Raw genomic sequence first — 16,796 nt, forward strand, 5'->3', positions numbered from 1 at the left:
GTTGACTTACTGATCGGAATAATTGAAAAGTTCGGGCTCAGAGCCGATGCAGTGCGTGCTAATTAGAACAGCAACGCTAAGCTCTCAGCACCGTACTGAGCCCAGGTGTTTTTCTAAAGCTGTCAGGTGCAGTTCATTTACATGAAGGAAATATCTTACTGGGTACGATTACAATGCAGTAAGTAGCACAGACTACTTAGGGAGTAGCCCGATGTGTTTAAAAACGACCCGAGCCAGGCAGGAGTCGAACCTGCAATCTCCTGATCCGTAGTCAGACGCGTTATCCATTGCGCCACTGGCCCTGGTGTGACACTGCAGGACTGTAACCCAGTGAGATGAGCACTGCACCTAGTAAAATATTACCCCCGGTCCATTCTTTTCCAAAAGTGAGAAACACCTGTTTTCTACATTTTGTCTGTTTTAAAACCATATCTCTTTAAACCAAACCAAGACTTTGTCTTTTGCACTGATATTCTGATTCATTTCGATTTCAAAGAAAAAAAAAACATTATCTTCCAAAGCATCATAAAATTGTCCATTCTTCCAGACTCTACTTCTCTCTTGTAGTAGTACAGCAGACCTTTCCAGGTGAGCAGATCACAGAGTCCGAAATATGCTTCCTCCATCAAGCAAAGTACCTGAACATGACTCTGTCTTCATAAAAGCGCCCCTGTAATAAAGAAATTAAATCCGAAATCAAGAGGGCAGTTGCCTACTGAAGTTCAAGAAGTCATCAATTTTAACCCAGCAACACATTAAAGGCTGCATCTATACAAGTACGATTCTAGAAATGCTCACCAGATTACGTTTTAAGAAGGAACTGTACCTCAGGTTCCGCCGAGATCTTAACTCGGATGGCAGGATTCAGAGTCCGGAGTGTGGACTGATGGCGCACGGAGGGTCCATATACTGTGGATCCCTCAGTGATCTTCCGCGTGTTCAAACCGCCAGCGTGTGACTCCCCTGTCCCTGTGACCTCATTGCTCTGCTCTCGCCTCTGTGCAGCTGAGCCCGACTCATGGTAAAGTGGAAAAAAATATGCCCTCATCGTGGGATTTACTCTGGATCGAGGATAGATGTCACTTTTTTATCGTTGAACAGGATGTATGTGATGTGGCGACTAGGTTCAATATTGTATCCTTTTAAAAGATTAAGGACTGGGGTGAGCGTGATTTACCACCCTTTCAGCTAAGAACCCGACATGAGCACCGTTTAAGCTGCATAGACTCGGTCGTTTAACTCTTCTCCATTAGCAGGGTTAAGGTTAAAGAAAAAAAACATTGCTGACTTCTTTTTTTTTGCCAGCCGCTAGCGCTGATTAGCAATGTTTGTATTTCATGTTTTGCAAGTTCCATCCATTTTAAGAAAAACAAGTCGCGTTAAAGACAGGAAATGAATACTTGCATTTAATTAAGTCTAGCCGTAGGCGGTTGTCTGTAAGGACCAGTTCTGTTCGAGAAGACAGAACAAAGAAGGCACCACTGGGATTCGGACTCAGGATCTCCTGTTTAAGAGACAAGCGCTTTAACCAACTAAGCAACGGCGCCCCGGTAGTGTTGTCCTTTTGCAGCCACTTGGACACACCACTCAGACACATCTGCATTCGGTGTGTGCTCCGCCTGCTCGCTGAGCAAGTTGCCACCTTTACATACAATAGCAACATCGACACCAAGAGAAAGGATGACAAATGGCTTTTATCTGGAACTTTTCATGTCCAAGGAGCTCAATGTGCTTTCTGTGTACAACAGGGCCACTGAACTCCACAATGGCCACTGAACCACAGCAGTGGCTTGCTGGCTTGACATCTCCCAAGGAAAATGTTGAAATCGCATGTGGAACAGGAAAAGGACCCTTGAGTACGAGGGAAAAAAAAGAAAAAGATCATCTGGAGCGCGCCAACCCATGTCTGGACAGCCCAGTTTCATCGACGAGGTGGCCGAGTGGTTAAGGCGATGGACTGCTAATCCATTGTGCTCTGCACGCATGGGTTTGAATCCCATCCTCGTCGCTCTCTACGTTTGACGTTGGCTCTCCTTTTGTTTGCTCCAGTACTAGAGCCTTACATTTTCTAGCGGTGGCTGAACATGGTATAGTAGGCTAACGTTGGTATCGAGCAGTGGTAGTAACAGTATTTACGTGCCGCTGCTGCCAAGTGGCTCTGGGTTGAGACCGCGTTTTCACTTACTTGCAGCACAAACGGAGAAAGCGATTTTTGACAGTCTCTCGAGAGACTGCGCTAGGTGTTTAGGGATAGACTTTGTCAGTTCCCCCTGGGATGATGGCCTCTCAAATAGTTTGTGATTCCTCTAGACGTTTATACAGTAGAAGCCTGCTTCGTGGCTTAAATCCAAGCTAAGGAAACGAGTTAGAGGTCTGATGCAGAACTGCGAATTCAATGAAGGGGAACACTACAGTACATTGCACTGTATGTGTGAGGAAAGCTGCCCCCTTCTGTTCCTTGTCGACCGAACAGAGGACTGTAAAGGATACCGCCAAGAAACTTTAGGATGCTGGTTGGAATCCAGCTCCAAAGAAGCCCCTTTGGGTGTTATGTAATCAAAAAGTAAGAACAGAGAATCTCCCTTTGATCAAAAGCGCAACAGAACTGTTTTCCGTGGAGCAGGTTTCAGACCCGTAGACCTGTTTTATTTGTAGGGCAGGGCGCATTCCCAAACGCGAATCTCCTGTTTTAGAAATGCTTTGGGCGGCGTGAAGTGAAAATAAGAAGTGGGCTCCAGATGCACATGGAAGCAATCAAGTGTTTCATCCGAGCTGTTTCAAAGACTGCTCAACAGCTTTCCTTTTACAGAGGCCCAACGATTAATGATGGGGGTGCACCCTTCAATGTGCCTTACGACTCTAGGGAGTGATTGAGACGATTCGTAGCGTGTGTTCATTTCCCTCTATTCCCCATGTTGCAGTGGTAAGATGACGTAAATTCCTGCTTCGACACGTAACGGCGTTATAATCAAGTACAGGAGCTGAGGGCTTTTGTTTTGTTTCGTCTTCTATGGCGTTCGTAAGCGCGCAAAACAAAGACAATTCCTGCGTCTAACACGAATGTAAATGCTTTTGAAAGTGCAGTGTGGTGCAGCTTGTAAAATCCTTGTCCACATTTGTGGTTTGTTGATGTTTTTTCTGTCTGCCAAAGTTGCATTTTGACATCCGGACGGGGAGACTTTATCATTTGAACGTGAAGCCAGCCTTAAACCCTCTGAGGCGTGTCTGTCTGCCGGCATGTATCTTGTGAAAGGTTTTTTTAACAGAGAGCGACTTTAAAAAGGTTTCCGCAGCCACCTCGCACTCCGTGTTAGATTATAGGAGGAATGCGGCGGCGGCGAGCTCGCTGTAGTCGTGGCCGAGTAGTTAAGGCGATGGATTTGAAATCCATTGGGGACTCCCCGCTCAGGTTCAAATCCTGCCGACTACGGCGTCTGCTGCACGTCACCTTGTGCCTGTGCGGCAAAGGCGAAGTGCCGCTTCTCCTTTCCTGGTACTATAAAAATGCTACATCGCTTGGTCCTGCTTCCATGGAAAGCAGTTCTTCAGGTAATTCTACTCTCTTACCAAAGCTGTTAGGTTCCTTTCCGTGGTGAGATGGGTTGTCATGCAACGCTGCCACATAGTGCCGACAGACAAGTGTGTTGCGGGAGAAGAGAAAAGTGTTTGAAGATTTAAGAGTGTCTTAGGTGGAGCCAAAATCAAGTGTCACAAATGCAAGTGGGAAGATTTCCAATGTTTAATATGGTCAAAATAAGCGGAAGTTACCAGCTGGTCCGGCACAGTCTGCCATGCTTTTGTCATATACTGTAAAGTGGTGTGGAACTGGGTGTCGAACTGGAGCCTCACCATTTGCATATGTGAGGCTCCAGTTATACATCGAGTGTCACATTAAATGACAAAAATGAAGAGAGTTAAAGCACCTGGAGAGGTTTTCTTACAACTTTTGAGCTGACACAGTTTTGGAAAATGTTTCCTTCACGGTGCACTGAACAACATAGGCAGCCAAGAGTCTCCAAAACAAAACAGAATGGACAGATAGGAGAAAATTCCCACTCATCCTGAAGTTCCCAAAATCCAGCACTGAGCGTAAACAAAGTGTCTAAGTAGCGTGGGAATGCTAACCCTAACCCTAGCTGGAGTTTGAGCAATCAGGCACTGAGCGTAAGAAGATGAGTCAAAGTAACGTCTAATCGGATTAGTTTCCTTAGAGCTGGTTCAGAGTTTGCTCAAGAGTTTACCTTTCACAGATGTGCAAAGAAGAATGTTGGGGGTGCACGCTTCAAGGCGCCTTACAGCTGTAGGGAGTGATTCGAGACGATTCGTGGCGTGTGCTCGTTCCCATATACCGTACGACCCGGGGTGCAGTGCTAGGATGACGTACAATACCGCTTGGGCACGTAACGGTGTTATATGCAAGTGCAGGACGTGAGGGTTTTCGTTTGTTCGTTTTGTTTTGCTCTGCTTTGCTTTGTTTTGCTTTCCATCGCGTTGGTAAGAGCGTAAATAAAAAGGCGATTCCTGTGTCTACCACTAATGTAAGAGCTATTTCAGGTGCGACGTGGTGCGGCTTTTCAAATGCTTGTGGGCATTTCTCTGTTGTTGATTCTTTTTTTGTGTGTAACAAAGTGGCATTTTCATGTCCGGACGGGGAGACTTTATCATTCCGACATGAAGCCACCCTTAAGTCCTCTGAGGCGTGTCTGTCTGCAAGGCTTGTATTTTGGAAATGTTTTTTTGAAACGGAGAACGACTTTGAAATAGGCTTCCGCCGGCGCCTCGCGATCCAGGTAAGATTGTAGCAAGAACGCAGCGGCAGTGGGGCTTGCTGTAGTCGTGGCTGAGTGGTTAAGGCGATGGACTAGAAATCCATTGGGGTCTCCCCGCACAGGTTCCAATCCTGCCGACTACGTTGTCCGCTTTCAGTCGGTGTGTTTCGGCACAAGCAAAGAAGCGCGCCTCTTTGCTGTTCCTGGTGGTTTTAAAACGCCCAATCGCTTGTACCCGCTGCCTTGGAAATAAGTTCTTCAGCGTCCGCAAATGGCATTTTGCAGCTGGAAGCAGATGTCGACGCGTTTTGCACAGAGCACCAAAAAAGCGTCTTTTTTGAAGGCCCAGGCACTGAGCATTGGTGGTTCAGTGGTAGAATTCTCACCTGCCACGCGGGAGGCTCGGGTTCGATTCCCGGCCAATGCAGTGGCTTTTGCAGCGAGCGGCTCCATCACTTGCATCCCCTTGCAACTCGCAACTGAAAACCCACTGAAGCTAAGCAGGTGTGAGCCAGGTCAGTACCTGGATGAGGATGAGCTACAGGGAAAAACAAAGCTTCCAGCTGGAAGCGGTGTTAATGGTGCCGGCGGGGGGGCGCTCACCCTGAGGTCTGTGCGGGTCCCAATGCCCCAATATAGTGACGGAGATGCTGTGTTGTAAAAGGGCGCTGTCTTTTGGATGAGATGTAAAACCGAGGTCACAGCGCTCTGTGGTCATTCAAAATGACCACCAAAACCTTTGACAAAAGCTCTTGGTAATTGATGGTCTTCAATAATGCTTCTCCTTTAGGTACATTTTAAATCAGCTGAAAAATGCTGTGAAATGGGGGGGCACTTCAGGCCAGTGTAGGATTTGGGTTACAAGAACCATGAAACTGCACGAGAAAGCCCGTACACTGAATTACACAGCTTTCTATTCAAAGGAGGACAAAATTCCCTGAGTTTGATTTTTTGCAACACAGAGAGGAGCACTGTCGTGAGGCCGGTTAGCTCAGTTGGTTAGAGTGTGGTGCTAATAACGCCAAGGTCGCGGGTTTGAGCCCCGTACGGGCCAGGTCTAGGTCCAGGTCCCTGTTTGTGAAACAGGCAAATGACTGTCTCAGGGGCCCATTCCTCATTCTCAAGACACATGTATGCAGTATGTACACCGTGCATTGAGCAATAGGGACTGAATACACCACAGGTAAGGTTAGAAGTCATTCTGGGGTGCCACATGTGAGGGATACAGCTAGGCATCCAAAATGTAGGGTTTGAGACCCTTCAGGAGTACTGCATCCTTTGAGACAGACCTGTGCATGTTAAACAAATGATCATTTCTTTTGGCATTAGGGACTAAATATACTAAACATATGATGCTAAAATGTTATTTTCACATATATTAATGTAATAAATGATTGCTTATGCTTTATAAACAAATCTAATTAAAATAAAAGCTTAAGTTTTGTATTTATCTTGTACCATAGAACAAGATTTTCTTTGTATTTCAAGCCCACAAAGTGTCCAAATGACGCACTACATGATATAAGGAAGATTATCACATGCATATCGGTATTATCTTTCTTATGAAAATGCATTCCTTTCATTACCTTTTACTTTTTAAAATGAACTCAAATTGAGTATAATGTAATAATTTAAGTAGAATAGATTCTAATAATATAATGATCCAGTGTTTTGCACTACTTCACTGCTTCACTGCTCTATGCCATCTGGAAATAAATCCTCAGACTGCTTACTGCCCAGGGCATGTACCAATAAATTAAAGGAGCACATCTGTTTATCACTGCGTTGAAGCAGGAGACACACAGTCTCTGCAAACACATCCTAGATACAGTGTTCCAGCACCTTTGACCTCATCCAGAACGTATCATTTCTTGAAAGGGATTGCTGTCCGAATGCACATCTGAATCCCAAACAGAATCTCTAGTAAAATACGATCATTTGTGAAACAGGCAAATGACTGTCTCAGGGGCCCATTCCTCATTGTCAGACACATGTATGGAATGCTTTCACCGTGCATTGAGCAATAGGGATTAAAAACACCGCAGGTAAGGTTAGATGTCATGTTCTATGATCATTTCTTTCAGCATTAGGGACTAAATATACTAAACGTATGATGCTAAAATGTTATTTTCACATATATTAATGTAATAAATGATTGCTTATGCTTTATAAACAAATCTAATTAAAATAAAAGCTTACGTTTTGTATTTATCTTGTACCATAGAACATGATTTGCTTTGTATTTCAAGCCCACAAAGTGTCCAAATGTTCTATGATCATTTCTTTCAGCATTAGGGACTAAATATACCAAACGTATGATGCTAAAATCCTGAAAAAAGGATGTGCTCCATCTCGTCAGTAGATTGGATTCCAAAACTGATTTGGGTCAATATACATTACCTTTGACATTAAAGTACAGTCTACTGTAGGGAACCATCAACTTAGAAAGCATTGGCCTTCCCTGGGGGTCAGGTAGGTGCAAAAGATAAACCTTTATCCTATCTTTATCTTAAGATAAGTGGCCAAGCAGTATTTTTCCAAGTTTCACCAAGCACATCATGTTGCCATAGTAGACAAAGTTCTATAAAATGTTAAATAACTTTTAAAAAAAGCATCTTGGTCTTACAGTACTGTACAAGGTGAATTAAACTGTCCCTGGTAATAAAAAGTAATTAGAAGCATCTCAGAAACTTTATCTCTAGAAACATTAGCTGTTTTATATCATGTAATTTAGTGTGATGTTGTCAGAATTCAAGGACATTATCACACACAGAAATTGGTTCAGTTAAATCTAAAAAACACAGCTAAACATGGGTTTAAATGTAACAGAAGTCTTACCTCTTGTCAAAAGATTTAATTCAAGAAGCGATGTAATAAATGATTGCTTATGCTTTATAAAGAAATCTAATTAAAATAAAAGCTTAAGTTTTGTATTTATCTTGTACCATAGAACATGATTTTCTTTGTATTTGAAGCCCACAAAGTGTCCAAATGATGCACTACATGATATAAGGAAGATTATCACATGCATATCGGTATTATCTTTCTTATGAAAATGCATTCCTTTCATTACCTTTTACTTTTTAAAATGAACTCAAATTGTGTATAATGTAATAATTTAAGTAGAATAGATTCAGGTAGGAAATATAGAGTCATGATGTTTATGGCTGACATCATTTCACATGGGTGAATTTTAAGCTAAGAAATAAAAACATTTACAATGAAGATACCATTGCTTAATTTTAAATGCCTTTAAAAAATAAATACCTCCTGAGAATAATTTGCCACTCCCAGATCCTTGGTAAGGTACTGTTTGAATCCAATCAGGAGAGGAGCATCCAGGGAGTGCTTTCTATAGAGTCCAGCTTGGGCCACTCTCTTCCGGCCTGCTGATACTTTTTAACTACTCAGGGCCTGTAAGGATATAAAACACCGGTTTAAACATTTTATACCTATAAGACAAATTAGAATTTTAGTAAAAAATAGATACATCTGAAAAATAAAAAGTCTTACTGCTGATAGAGTTCTTCAGAGCTCACATCTTCCCCTTCCTTATCCGCTTCTGTTTCAGTTTCTAGAGCAGCCTCTGGCATCTCTTCCTCCTGGACTGCGGCTTCTTGCTCAGGGCCGCTGGAATGCAGGTAGATTCTTTTCAACATGCTTTTACATAATATGTTGTAACAATGATTTCAAAAAGAAACTACAGAAGCCTTACAGATTAAAAATATCTCACCTTGCCAATGTGTCTTCAGGCTTCCCATGTACAAAAAGGCCCAAGGACTCTAGCAGTCTTACAACCACTATCCTGTTTGCCTCACCAGACACGATCTCTATTCTGTGGTAATCCACGATGACCCCGTTCTTCAGGTGATTCATCATGTCCTCCCTCGCCTGTTGAGAGGCCATCCTGATGTTTTCTGCCGTGGCGTGCTTCATACACGCCCTCTTCAAGTGAGCAGGAAGCTGATCAAGAGTATTCAGGCACATCTTGCACACCAGGGGAATCCTCGCGGGTTTCCTTTGAAAATAAATAATACCATCTGTGTATAGAAACAAGCTAAGACTGATTTCTTAAATTATCCTTAATTTTCTCTCTCATAGTTTGAGCATAATGATTTTATTGCATTTATATAAGAATTGCTCATTGCTCCTAAATAAATAATGGTTTCATAAAAAAGTGAACACTTGGTCTCAGTCACAGACTTTCCAATAGAAGCCATTGTGGAGTTCAGCAACTGCAGGTCCTAGAAGTGGGGAAGGAATTTTAAAAGAGAAATTGAATTACAATACAGAAGGAATGGCTGAGGGATCACTGAAATATATATATACAAATTCCAAAGACTGAGTCCATATAGAAACAACTACCTTTCATTTTCAGTATAAGAAAAAAAAAACATTATCTTCCAAAGCATCATAAAATTGTCCCTTCTTCCAGACTCTACTTCTCTCTTGTAGTAGTATAGCAGACCTTTCCAGGTGAGCAGATCACAGAGTCCGAAATGAGCTTCCTCCATCAAGCAAAGTACCTGAACATGACTCTGTCTTCATAAAAGCGCCCCTGTAATAAAGAAATTAAATCCGAAATCAAGAGGGCAGTTGCCTACAGAAATACAAGAAGTCATCAATTTTAACCTAGCAACACATTAAAGGCTGCATCTATACAAGTACGATTCTAGAAATGCTCACCAGATTACGTTTTAAGAAGGAACTGCGCCTCAGGTTCCGCCGAGATCTTAACTCGGATGGCAGGATTCAGAGTCCGGAGTGCGGACTGATGGCGCACGGAGGGTCCATATACTGTGGATCCCTCAGTGATCTTCCGCGTATTCAAACCGCCAGCGTGTGACTCCCCTGTCCCCGTGACCTCATTGCTCTGCTCTCTCCTCTGTGCAGCTGAGCCCGACTCACGGTAAAATGGAAAAAAATGTGCCCTCGACGTGAGATTTATTCTGGAGCGAGCCAGTGTTGCGCATAGCTGCCTTCAAAGCAGTTAACCCAGGTTCGATTCCCGGCCAACGCAGTTACGAATGTTTTCAAATGCTGTCATGAGCCTTGGATTGTGACTAGCAAAGCGAAGCCTTTTGAAAGAGCTAAAGCACTGCAAAACGGAATTGAAGGAGAATCTTACAGGGGATTCTGAGCAGTGTCTGCATACATGCAGTCAGATAAAGGTGCTGAAAGCTTGAGCTACTCTCAATGTCATGCTGCCCTTCCCCGGAGTAAATCTGTTACATTGAAAGAATGCTTCTGGCAGGTTCAAAAAGAGACCCTTGTTAATTGGAGAAATCAATGATTTCGAATGAATTCTGTATGCGTTAAAAGACAGCTATACACAGAAAACATGCAGGACACTGCTCATGATGTTTCCCGAGCAGAAACACAGTGCGTTTTTCCAAACCATTTGACAAAGCCCACCCACTGAAAACTGCAGCAGATCGTGTAAAGACGTTCAACTTTGTAACTACTGCACGCAGAGGAAGCAGAATAAATTCCTCTTTTCAAACTGTCAAAGGTTTGCTTTGCGAACGCTGCAGGACATCGCACAATCTCTTTTGAATGGGGACAAACGATTTCTTATGGGGCGCAGTAAGTACAGACGTTTAAAATGCTCCACTCATGCCGACGATGCAGCATGAAGAAGCGCAACCTAACGTTTGACAGACAAAAGCCAGGCGCCGCTACGAGCAATATGAAATCATACTGACAAGCACACGGCGTTTCGCGCGGACACAAAAGTAATCTCGACAGACGCTGTTCTCTGCATAAAGCTGAAAGAGCTAAAGAGCGTTTCTGTTGACACGTAACAAGTTCGTTTCTTTCTACCATGATATCACCGTGACCAAATCTGTCTTTAAACACCTTGCTCAGTCTCTGACGAGACTGTCAAAAATTGCTTTCGCCGATTGTATTGCAAACCGGCGGAAGCGGGGTATTGGGAAAAGTTTTCAACTAGCAATAATCACGCCTCGGCTAAACCTCACAGGCTACGATACTGCCACTGCGCAAAGCTGACGGTTGCCAGGCAACCGCGGGGATCCTATGGAAATCGTTATCGATCGTCTCATGGCATGTCGTTGCTATAACGCTTCATATTTGTCGTCTTCTTCTTCTTCTAGCTTGAGGTTTTGAAGAATTTCATGACAGACAAGGGCTCCGTTGGGAACAAAGGGCGTTGTGAGAAAACCGTTGCTTATTTTCAGCAGCAGAAATACAACCCTTTAAATACAAGATGACAGAACAATGACGAAGGGCATGCCGGGAGGAACTCATGCACTACAGAGGAAAAGGGGGCGGGCACGTACAGTTCACATTCAAGCCACAAGTACTCCTCTTGGATGTTGCACAAACAAATCCTAACGTCTTGAAAGCATTGCAGCATGTTTGTGTCCCACTTCCCGTGGCTGCGGGACGACTGACACGAACGGACAAACACAATCTGTGGCGTTTAGCGTGACATAGTCTTGCAGGCATCGTGCTGTCTCACTGCAATATTATACCGCTGGAGGAAACAGTCCATCTGGCCATGAAACTCATTTGAACGTCTAGCTACAGCAACCAACAATATCATGATTTATTCAGGATGTGTGGAATCAGCACGTCCCGGAGACAGCTTCCGAAATCGTGAGCATTCTCTGGTGGTAGGGGCGTTCAAGATGGCGCTCAGGTGGGAGGTAAAGTTTAGTGGTTGGGGAGTTTTTTTGAGTTTTTCATGACCTGAATGTTAATTTTTGCTTTTTTTGACTACAGAAAAATAAGGACTTAACACTAGTTGTTTAAACTTCAGTTATAATTGAAAGAAAAAAAAACGATTTTTTTTTAGGTTTAAAAAGTCCGATATGAGTAACACTGGGAAAAGAAAAGAGAGTGCTGGGTCTACGAAGGAGAACTCTAAGATACCTCAATCGTATATGTATAGCACTACAAAAAAATCGATGGCAACTAAAGGGAAAAGTGAAGCAGCTGCAGGGGCAGCAAGAGGGCGGAGGCGCCGCGCGCCCGGCCGAAGTGTTGGACCGGTGCGCTTTACGTGCTGAAATAAACACGCGACAGCCCCGAAATGTTTCCAGAGTGCTGTGCACTGAAGACTTGCCTGGTGCTCCTCCGTGCAGATTCTTTGTCCTCCTCCAGTGCGGGACGAGCCAACACAAGGGAGCGCATTCGCCAACATCCAGGCACGCAATGCGATTTGGAAAGCAGCTCCTTTCCAAAGAGTTGCACACGAACGATCCTTCAGTCCCGCTCGGGGGGCACGGAACCCCCGCCACACACAGCTTCAAGTAGCGAGTCAGGCGCCGGGGCTTTCGCTTACGGCCACACCACCCTGAACACGCCCGATCTCATCTGATCTCGGAAGCTAAGCAGCATCGGGCCTGGTTAGTACTTGGATGGGAGACTGCCTGGGAATACCAGGTGCTGTAAGCTTTTGCTCTCCCAGCCAGCAGGGGTCGCCGTTGGTGCCGTAGGCTTTGGGAGGAAAACCTGCAGGATGGAAAGGTGATCTATAGCCTCATCTCTAGAGATGTTTTGTTGCTGTGGCATGTGTGTGACCCATATTCAAAAAAAAAAACCCGTCTGTAAAACGAATATCGAAGCTGCCTCTAAATCTGCAAATGAAGATGAGTCGATAAACCACTCGTTTTTCGTATAACTAGACATATATTCATTTGTTACCGATTTCATTCATTGAGCACGGATACAATAGAGGTACAGCCATTCACTGTTTGACATGTCTGCACTGGTACAGAACCGAGCAATCAGAAAACGGGTGAAACTGTCTTTAGACTCAGCATACAGTACCGAGGCCCCCCATGACCAAATAAAGGCTAACCTCGATAATCAGCCTAAAGAACGCAGACTACAGCAAAACGACTGACTTTGAAAAGGGAATGAACGTCCGGAAGGAGTAGTGGAACTAGCTTGAGATGCTTCTCCGGACCCCTAACTAAAAGCCAGCGAGAACCAGCAGCGGCGTCCACTCCTGTCGAACCGGGATCCTTCCGCAGCCACGCAGCTCGTGGTGTCCTAACCCTCCCGTATCTGATTTTGGACCAAGCACATCAGGGGAGAGCGCGAACGCAGTCCCCCACTACCAGAAATTATGCAGTCGAGATTCCCACATTTGGGGAATTCGCAGGGGTCAGCACAGCCGGAGTGCAATGGCCGAGCCTCGCCCTGGGTGAACCTCCTTCTTGATCAAGGTATCTCCCCTGCCAGGTAAGTATGAGTTAAACAGGCCCCTGCAAGCGGCCCGCACCCACAGCACAAATCGCGCAGCCTAGGCCACCTCCTCGCCCCGCACGCCACCGCCTCCTGCTGGGCCCACTCTTTCACACACTCAAACGCCACACTGACACTCAAAAGTGTGGGCAAAACGAGAAAACGAGCGTGCCGTTTCCTACACATCTGCAGTCGCCGTTGCGCATTCGCAGCATGTCCCGGGATGCAATTCGGCCTCATTTGCATAACTCCAGACCGGCAGATCGCCACGCAAGCTCGCGACGTGCGCCTGCCACACACCGAACAAACCTTTTCAGCAATTTCCAAAAAACGGGCCTGCTCGCCTGCCCACAAGGCTCCGTCTCTTACCTGCTCTCCAGAGCCTGCTGCCTTCTGTGCTTTTCTCTCGGCACCGCTGCAGCGCACACAACTCCTGCAGCGGGAGGGGGGGAGAAAGTTCCCGCGCTCCGCCGCAGGGAAGGCTCGCTCCGTGCGCACACGTCCTTTCGATGCCAGTCCAACAAGTGCTCCGCATTAGCTGCGTCGGGGCTCCGGCGTGTCGCACCTCACCTCACCTCGCCCTGCCCCTTCCTTGAATGTCTGCCGCTGGGCATGCCCCGCTCTCCTCCGCCTTATCTTATCGCGTGTGAGCACCGACAATGGCCACAATGCCGGGGAATGGCACCTGTAAAGTGTTAATTGGGGCACAGGAACAGCCCGTCTCGTCTCGGGGGGGCCGGCTTCAGAGACAATACAGCAAACACAGCGGGGCGGGGGAAGAAGACGACACCACACATGCGGGTACATTCAGCTCCGGCGGGAACGAGACATTTGTCGGTCTTTTCAAGTGCCGAGAGCCGAGCAATCCTTCACTTGTATCATTTCTCCCCGGTGACTAGATCTGGCCCTGCGACTCTCGACTGGGCTCACCCCCGGGGCAGCCCAGCAGGTGTGAGCCTGGCCGGCACCCGGATGGGAGATTCCACCCCGGAAAAGCTCCGGTTGCTGCTGCTCCTGCAAGAGGTGTGACTGGGACCAGTAGGGAGCGCTCACCCTGCGGGCTGTGTGGCTCTCTTACGCCCCAGCCTCCTGATGGCGACACTCTGCTGCACAAACAGAGGTCAAACCGAGGTCCCGACCCTCCTTGGCCATTAGGAAACCCCAGGGCGTCTCTCAAAAAGAGACGCCGGGGGTGTCCCTCTGGTGTTAGTGCTCCCCTTTACCCATCAGTCAGGGTCTCCTCCTAATCCCCGTCTCACCTGTAACAATCAACGACGAGGCCCCCCTGTCCGTGAGATTTAGTACTCGCGCAAGAGACCGGGGGCAGAGCGCGAACGCGGTCCCCCGCCCCCCACAAAGTGCGCGCTCCGGGTCTTGCAACACAGCGGAAGGGCAGCGAGAAGGAGCCTCTTGCTCTGACGCCGCAAGGCCAAAAGAAGGCGGAGGCGCCGCGCGCCCGGCCGACGTGTTGGACCGGTGCGCTTTACGTGCTGAAATAAACACGCGAAAGCCCCGAAATGTTTCCAGAGTGCTGTGCACTGGAGGTTTTTGTCTGGTGAAGACTTGCCTGGTGCTCCTCCGTGCAGATTGTTTGTCCTCCTCCAGTGCGGGACGAGCCAACACAAGGGAGCGCATTCGCCAACATCCAGGCACGCAATGCGATTTGGAAAGCAGCTCCTTTCCAAAGAGTTGCACTCGAACGATCCTTCAGTCCCGCTCGGGGGGCACGGAACCCCCGCCACACACAGCTTCAAGTAGCGAGTCAGGCGCCAGGGCTTTCGCTTACGGCCACACCACCCTGAACACGCCCGATCTCGTCTGATCTCGGAAGCTAAGCAGCGTCGGGCCTGGTTAGTACTTGGATGGATAGGAGACTGCCTGGGAATACCAGGTGCTGTAAGCTTTTGCTCTCCCGGCCAGCAGGGGTCGCCGTTGGTGCCGTAGGCTTTGGGAGGAAAACCTGCAGGATGGAAAGGTGATCTATAGCCTCATCTCTAGAGATGTTTTGTTGCTGTGGCATGTGTGTGACCCATATTCAAAAAAAAAAACCCGTCTGTAAAACGAATATCGAAGCTGCCTCTAAATCTGCAAATGAAGATGAGTCGATAAACCACTCGTTTTTCGTATAACTAGACATATATTCATTTGTTACCGATTTCATTCATTGAGCACGGATACAATAGAGGTACAGCCATTCACTGTTTGACATGTCTGCACTGGTACAGAACCGAGCAATCAGAAAACGGGTGAAACTGTCTTTAGACTCAGCATACAGTACCGAGGCCCCCCATGACCAAATAAAGGCTAACCTCGATAATCAGCCTAAAGAACGCAGACTACAGCAAAACGACTGACTTTGAAAAGGGAATGAACGTCCGGAAGGAGTAGTGGAACTAGCTTGAGATGCTTCTCCGGACCCCTAACTAAAAGCCAGCGAGAACCAGCAGCGGCGTCCACTCCTGTCGAACCGGGATCCTTACGCAGCCACGCAGCTCGTGGTGTCCTAACCCTCCCGTATCTGATTTTGGACCAAGCACATCAGGGGAGAGCGCGAACGCAGTCCCCCACTACCAGAAATTATGCAGTCGAGATTCCCACATTTGGGGAATTCGCAGGGGTCAGCACAGCCGGAGTGCAATGGCCAAGCCTTGCCCTGGGTGAACCTCCTTCTTGATCAAGGTATCTCCCCTGCCAGGTAAGTATGAGTTAAACAGGCCCCTGCAAGCGGCCCGCACCCACAGCACAAATCGCGCAGCCTAGGCCACCTCCTCGCCCCGCACGCCACCGCCTCCTGCTGGGCCCACTCTTTCACACACTCACACGCCACACTAACACTCAAAAGTGTGGGCAAAACGAGAAAACGAGCGCGCCGTTTCCTGCACATCTGCAGTCGCCGTTGCGCATTCGCAGCATGTCCCGGGATGCAATTCGGCCTCATTTGCATAACTCCAGACCTGCAGATCGCCACGCAAGCTCGCGACGTGCGCCTGCCACACACCGAACAAACCTTTTCAGCAATTTCCAAAAAACGGGACTGCTCGCCTGCCCACAAGGCTCCGTCTCTTACCTGCTCTCCAGAGCCTGCTGCCTTCTGTGCTTTTCTCTCGGCACCGCTGCAGCGCACACAACTCCTGCAGCGGGAGGGGGGGAGAAAGTTCCCGCGCTCCGCCGCAGGGAAGGCTCGCTCCGTGCGCACACGTCCTTTCGATGCCAGTCCAACAAGTGCTCCGCATTAGCTGCGTCGGGGCTCCGGCGTGTCGCACCTCACCTCACCTCGCACTGCCCCCTCCTTGAATGTCTGCCGCTGGGCATGCCCCGCTCTTCTCCGCCTTATCTTATCGCGTGTGAGCACCGACAATGGCCACAATGCCGGGGAATGGCACCTGTAAAGTGTTAATTGGGGCACAGGAACAGCCCGTCTCGTCTCGGGGGGGCCGGCTTCAGAGACAATACAGCAAACACAGCGGGGCGGGGGAAGAAGACGACACCACACATGCGGGTACATTCAGCTCCGGCGGGAACGAGACATTTGTCGGTCTTTTCAAGTGCCGAGAGCCGAGCAATCCTTCACTTGTATCGTTTCTCCCCGGTGACTAGATCTGGCCCTGCGACTCTCGACTGGGCTCACCCCCGGGGCAGCCCAGCAGGTGTGAGCCTGGCCGGCACCCGGATGGGAGATTCCACCCCGGAAAAGCTCCGGTTGCTGCTGCTCCTGCAAGAGGTGTGACTGGGACCAGTAGGGAGCGCTCACCCTGCGGGCTGTGTGGCTCTCTTACGCCCCAGCCTCCTGATGGCGACACTCTGCTGCAC

The 16,796-nt window shown here is 47.5% G+C and overlaps 9 non-coding genes and 1 pseudogene across 9 annotated transcripts; 6 read left to right on the top strand and 4 right to left on the bottom strand.

Annotated features, from left to right (window-relative positions):
• Positions 1 to 229: 229 nt before the first annotated feature.
• trnar-acg (transfer RNA arginine (anticodon ACG)) lies at positions 230 to 302 on the bottom strand. The gene has a single exon. It is a non-coding gene; the product is annotated as a tRNA-Arg (tRNA).
• Positions 303 to 1,926: 1,624 nt separating this feature from the next.
• Positions 1,927 to 2,008, top strand: trnas-gcu (transfer RNA serine (anticodon GCU)). The gene has a single exon. It is a non-coding gene; the product is annotated as a tRNA-Ser (tRNA).
• Positions 2,009 to 3,348: 1,340 nt separating this feature from the next.
• Positions 3,349 to 3,430, top strand: trnas-uga (transfer RNA serine (anticodon UGA)). The gene has a single exon. It is a non-coding gene; the product is annotated as a tRNA-Ser (tRNA).
• Positions 3,431 to 5,125: 1,695 nt separating this feature from the next.
• On the top strand, positions 5,126 to 5,196 carry trnag-gcc (transfer RNA glycine (anticodon GCC)). The gene has a single exon. It is a non-coding gene; the product is annotated as a tRNA-Gly (tRNA).
• Positions 5,197 to 5,749: 553 nt separating this feature from the next.
• trnai-aau (transfer RNA isoleucine (anticodon AAU)) lies at positions 5,750 to 5,823 on the top strand. Its single transcript has one exon. It is a non-coding gene; the product is annotated as a tRNA-Ile (tRNA).
• A 4,814-nt stretch (positions 5,824 to 10,637) lies between these two features.
• Positions 10,638 to 10,779, bottom strand: LOC148643099 (U4 spliceosomal RNA). Its single transcript, XR_015929429.1, has one exon. It is a non-coding gene; the product is annotated as a U4 spliceosomal RNA (small nuclear RNA).
• Positions 10,780 to 12,072: 1,293 nt separating this feature from the next.
• On the top strand, positions 12,073 to 12,191 carry LOC148643100 (5S ribosomal RNA). Its single transcript, XR_015929210.1, has one exon. It is a non-coding gene; the product is annotated as a 5S ribosomal RNA (ribosomal RNA).
• A 636-nt stretch (positions 12,192 to 12,827) lies between these two features.
• LOC148643101 (U1 spliceosomal RNA) lies at positions 12,828 to 12,991 on the bottom strand. The gene has a single exon (XR_015929176.1). It is a non-coding gene; the product is annotated as a U1 spliceosomal RNA (small nuclear RNA).
• Positions 12,992 to 14,766: 1,775 nt separating this feature from the next.
• Positions 14,767 to 14,889, top strand: LOC148643102 (5S ribosomal RNA; annotated as a pseudogene).
• Positions 14,890 to 15,525: 636 nt separating this feature from the next.
• LOC148643103 (U1 spliceosomal RNA) lies at positions 15,526 to 15,689 on the bottom strand. The gene has a single exon (XR_015929256.1). It is a non-coding gene; the product is annotated as a U1 spliceosomal RNA (small nuclear RNA).
• Between the last annotated feature and the right edge of the window lie 1,107 nt (positions 15,690 to 16,796).

This window comes from Lepisosteus platostomus, chromosome 22 (assembly GCF_059453375.1).
Source record: "Lepisosteus platostomus isolate fLepPlt1 chromosome 22, fLepPlt1.hap1, whole genome shotgun sequence".
Taxonomy (NCBI): Eukaryota; Metazoa; Chordata; class Actinopteri; order Semionotiformes; family Lepisosteidae; genus Lepisosteus; species Lepisosteus platostomus.